Here is a 5,889-nt window from a genome sequence, read left to right on the forward strand (position 1 = left end):
TTCACTTTATTTTGAATGAAATATTTCAATTTAGCAAGGTTGGAAACGCAAGGGTGGCTCAAGAAAACATAGCTCAAAGTCAAAGAAAGTCGACCTAAGTTGAGGCAGTTTGGGTCCATGTCGAGTTCAATCAATTCAACCTTAAGTTGAATCGAGATGATCCAAGCCTAAGTCAAATTGATTTAATTTAAACTCATGTCGAGTCAAGTTAGTTTGAGTCCAGGTTCGAGCCCAGGTTAAACCAAGTCGGGACCAAGCCCACATTTAGTTAATAGTATGGGACAACACATGTTTATCTAAGACAAGGTTGATCCACGTTCAGCCAAGTTAGGCTAGTCTTAAGTGAGTCTTAATCTATATATCAACCTGGCTCGAGTCGAGTCTACCTAGACTGAGGTTGAGTAGAGTTGACCCTAGCGATCTGAGTCAAGCTAATCATCCCAACCTTAGGTTGAGTTGAATTGGCCTAGGTCGACTTAGGGTGGATCAACATTCATTCTAATAAGGGTCAACCCACGTTCATCCGAATTAGTCTAGACATAGGTAGGTACTAGTTTGATTAAGACTAGGTAGGTCTTAGTTAATCAAGACCAGGTTGGGCCTAGCTCAATAAAGACCATGTCAACTCTATCCCAAAACAAGTTAAGTAAGCCTTAACTTTGGCCAAGCTAAGTCAACCCTAGTAGATCAAAGTAAGTTACCTTGTCCCAAGTCGAGTTAAGTTGACCTCGGCCTTAGTCGACTGTGTTAACCTTAGTCAAGGTTGAGTCGAATGGACTTGGGTCCAAGTCAAGTTAGTCGAGGTAGAATCATGTTTATCCCTGTTTGGCTAGTCCTATGTTAAGTGAAGTTCAATTGAGTCCAAAATGGCTTCGATTGGATCTAAGTGGAACTAAGACAAAGGATCAAACATGGCTAAGTCGAGTTGGGTGATTATCAATCGTGCCATTTGGTTGAAGCTATGTTAGATAAAGTTGAATCGATCCCACGTAAAGTCCAACCAAGTTTATCTTAGCATAGGTTCATCTAGATTGATCTGGCCTAGCTTGACCCAAGCTACAAAGATCAAAATTTGAATTTCAAAATATAAACAATTTCAAATTCTTATTTTTTTTTTAAATTTGAAATTCTTTAATTTTAAGCAATTATTCTAATGAAATTCTGAAGTTTCAATTTCTTTCAAAATTTCTTATCTAAATATCAATATTTTTTTTATTAAACATTTCAAATTCTAAAAAAAAATAAAGTACTCTCGTAAAATAACTTGTCCAAACGCCTTAATATTGTATTTGGATAGGTAATTTCTAAGACATTTAAATGTAATGAATTTGAATTGTTTTCATTTTAAATTATTTCATTTTCTTAAATGTTTAATTTGGATAAGTGATGAATACATATTTTTATCTTCGTTTTATGTTTAATTTTGAAATTTTAATAAAATTTTTATGCTTAAAATATTGTTTTAAATAAGAATTATAATAATTAGACTTATTAAGTTTATGAAATAAAAGTCTTAGAAAGGAATTTTTAGTTGTATAAATTATTTCTAGATATTATAATGTTTATTGATACAGCTGAAGTTAAATTTAGTTCATTAAAAATGTAAAAAGAAATTGTTTCAAGCTTTAGAGTAACACCAATGTTAATAAATTCTAGAAAGAAATATACAAAGAGCTAAATGCAACCATAAGTTTCACTTATCCACTCTTTTTTCGGCAATGGGCAAAAAAATTAGCTTTTATTTTTACACCTCCCTATTTGTCCATTTTCACCCATTTTACCACTCAAAATCAGATTTAATCAGATCATGCCACGTGTGCATCAATCTTAAAACACAAAGTTAAACCTGTTAGACGCTGCTATGTGTCCATGATCCGCCACACGTCAATTTGTTCAATGATATGCCACCACGTCATCATCATCTTCATTTCCATCTTCTCTAACGGAAACCTAAAATCTCTACGGTGATGCACCGGATCGATCCGCTGGTAGTACCACCATCGGATAACCCTAAATCTCCACCACAAACCTGAAACCAAGAAAATGCAACAAATCTCTAGTCATTAGAATCCTCCATCGCATCACCCAAATCGTGCACCAACACTGTTCGCGACAACCACCATGCCAACGTCCACGGTAACACTTCATGAGTTCATCATTACGCCACCAGAGATATGAAATCACGCCTCCGTCTTCAACCACCATTTGACCTGCAAATCATAGCATCGCACCATTACAACCCAAAACATGAAACCACCTTAAAGCAAATCATGTTCATCGCACCACCACAATAGACACCATGAGCAACCAGCAGCCCAAATCGTGAGGCAACGTGAACCAACTTGTATCTTAACAACATGCAAAACAAAACCTTAACCATAGTGTCAACCATCTTCGTCCACATGAAAACCCCAAATTGAACCACTTCATCACACCATTGCAACAAAACAAACCTACATATCTGCCTTCATCATTGCACACCACGTACCTAAAATTTGGGCTTAGGTCAAGCTAAGTTATCCCAAATCGAGATCAAATTAAGTCGATTTAGGCCTAAGCTAGTTGAATAGGTCTAGGCTCAAGTAGTTGAGTCGCTTTGGGTCTAGGTTGATCCATGCCTATCTTGGCCTAAGTTGAGCTATAAGTTGTAGCAAGACCACATTAAATCAAGTTAAGGCAAGTCCACGTTCATTTGAGTTAGGACTAACCAACATTCAGCTACGTTGGGCTAGGCCTAGGTCATTCCTAGTTAATAAAGATTAGGTTGAACCTAACTTGATCAAGATCAAGTCAAGCTAGGTCGGGCGAAGTCTACTAAAGCCTAAGTCAAGTTGAGTCAGCTTTAGCGAGTCGAGATGAGCCAAGTTGGCCTAGACCCAAGTTGAGTTAAGTCAACCCAACTCAATTTGAGGGTGGATCCACGTTCAACAAAGAAGAGATCGACCCATATTCAATTGAGTTGGGCTAGGCCCAAGTAGGTCTTGGTAAGATCATAACTAGGTTGAGCCTATCACGATTAAGATCATGTCAAGTCAAGTCGAGTTGGATTAGGCTTCGTTGAGACAAGTTGGTTTAGGTTAGTCGAGCCAATTCGAGTCAAGTTAACTTGGATCCAAGTCGAGTTAAGTCAAGACGATATCACATTCAACTGAGTTAGTCTAGGCTTATGCCAAATCAAGTTTAGTTAAGTTCATGTCAGCTCGAGTTTGGCCCAAGTGGGACCAAGAAAAAATTATGTCAAAATTGGGTCAATCCCATATCAGGTTGAGTTAAGCTTACTTGGGTTAGTTAATCCAAGTTGACATAGACCTAGGTTGAGTAAAATTAATACTCGAGCCAAATTAAGTTGAATCCAAGTTAAGTCGAACTAGGGTGGGATCACATTAAATCGAGTTAGGTTAGGCCAATTTCAAATCAAGTTCAATCAAGTTTAAGTTAAGTCGGATTGGGCCAAGGTGGGACCAAGACAAATTGGGTCAAATTTAGCCAAGTCGAATTGAGCCTATGTTGGACTGTGATATTGGGTCATGACCATGTTAAACTTGGATCAATCCTACATAAAGTCAAGCTTAGTTTGCCCAAGTTTAACTTAAACTATGTCAAGTTAAACTTGTATTAACCTAAACTATGAAAACCAAAAAATGAATTCGAAAATAGGAAGAATCTCATATTCTTAATTTTTGTGTGGAATTTGAAATTCTTGAGTTTTAAGTAATACAATTATGATAATAAATTTATTTGAAAATTCCTTGTCCAAACAATATATAGCTATAACATATTTCAAATTCCGTAAAAAATTGAATTACCCTCATAAAATTTGAACTATAAACATTTATTGTGCATGTTGTTTTAAACAAGTCTCAAAGACTTAACCCAGAATCCCAAAACCAATTCAAAACAAAACCCATTATTAATATTGTAATTCTTACTAAGATCTCTTAAAAAATATATTTTTACCTAACTTAATTTTATAAAACCGACTTATAAGATAAGTTTTGATTCATTTATATATTCTAAACTTTACCTTATCTCTAATGGGTGGAATCTTGATCATCTTGCCTAATCTTCTTTTAATCTCACTCTAATATATTTTTAATTTGTTAAAAGCTTAAACATAATTATTGCTCTTAAATTAAGATTACACACTTACGTTAGTGGATAAAAACACAAAGACAGGTACAATGTATACATGTGACGAATATTCGTGAGGTGTGGAGGGATATGAACATGAAAATCAATGTTGAAGAGCTAATTGACCCAAATCTGATTTAATTGGAGAGTGTTGTAGGAAAGGGGATGAAAGTAAAGGTGGAGAGACAACAACTTAATATATCCAAGCATATGCCAATGCAGTGGTTGTAAGTTCATATTTGTGAAAGCTACACATTGTGTTGCTTTGCTGTGCTTCCTACTGATGGGTGTCGCCGCCCAATCAAATTTGATGTACATTTTGAAGTGCAGTATAATTAGGGAATGACCCCTAGGTCGTCTCCCTAAGACCAATTTTGCAGCTCAGAATCAGGTCAGACACACACAGTGGGGGGGTTTGAAAGTGTTTGAGATGAAAAACAATGAATTAAATTAAAATGAAAATTAAAGACAACCAAGTATAATTAAAATCATTAAAATAAAGATTAAAATTAAAATTAAAATAAAAATAAAAGATAAGACACTAAAGAAAATAACTGGCTGAAAATTAATTAAACATGCATTGTATAAGGAAAATGAGACATGGAAACACATGAAATGTAAAAATATAATTAATGCATAAAATGTAAAAAGTAAATTAAATTAAAAAAATGCATGAAATTTAAATTAAAAAAAAATAAAAATAAATGCTAAACACGTCATCACCAAATCAACACTTAAAACTTCTAAAAGGCCTCAACATTGAAATGAATTAAAATGAATTAAATGAGCTAGTTTCTTTAATTAATGCAATCCAATATTTAGAACATCTAAAAGCTTCGTATGAGAAAAAAAAAATTTAAAAATAAAATATGTGATGCAAACCGTGCAACCTTTTCTAAAAGCAATGAAAGCTAATTAATAAAAGATTTCCAGCGTGCCACCAAATGAAACACCGTTTGCTTTTTTTCTCTCCAAATTCAATTCAATATAACAATAAAATCTGCACCCCCAATAAAACCAAAGGACCGAATAAAAATTAAAGCATCATGCATTGAAAGGAAATTGAAAGCAAATTGTGATATGCGTAACTTGTGTGCTTAGAAACCACGCCGAGACACTACCTTCTCCTTGTCAATCAACGCTTCTTCATTCTTCAAGAAAAATGCAAGCAATAAAAAAAACTTCACACTAAAGTAAATAAACTCCAAGATGACAAGTAGCAGCGTGACTATTAGCCAAGGACTCAACTTCCGATGAAAGCAAATGTCAAACCATTTTTTAACCATAATCCAAAACAATGTTTAAAACCCAAAAACCGTGGAGCCCTTCCTTGCTTCCAACAATGTTTAAAAGTCAAAAGCCTAAAATGAAAATTATGAGCACGGCTGGAAGCAATTTCTGTTCTACCCAGCAACACTTAATAGAAACTAAAATAAAAGTAAAATGGGCGTGAGAGCTGCTACCCAATCCAGCAAAGCAAAGAAAAGAAATTAAACAACATGCTTCTCAATTCATAGTTGAAGCATGGTTCCAGCCAAAAACGTTGCAGCCAAAATTAATTCTTCAGAGAATGAAATTGAGAGTGACGAAAAGTAAATGAAAAGGAAATGCTGCAACCATTAAAACAAAAATGCCTTCTTCATTAAGCAAAGAGTTAAAACCGTGAACTACAGAAAAATGTTCCAGCATTGATGAAAACTTAAGTGTGTAATGACTCTCTATGCTAACAGACTTGCAACATGAAAAGGAAAGAGAGAA

The sequence above is a fragment of the Vigna radiata genome, chromosome 1 (assembly GCF_000741045.1).
Source record: "Vigna radiata var. radiata cultivar VC1973A chromosome 1, Vradiata_ver6, whole genome shotgun sequence".
Lineage (NCBI taxonomy): Eukaryota > Viridiplantae > Streptophyta > Magnoliopsida > Fabales > Fabaceae > Vigna > Vigna radiata.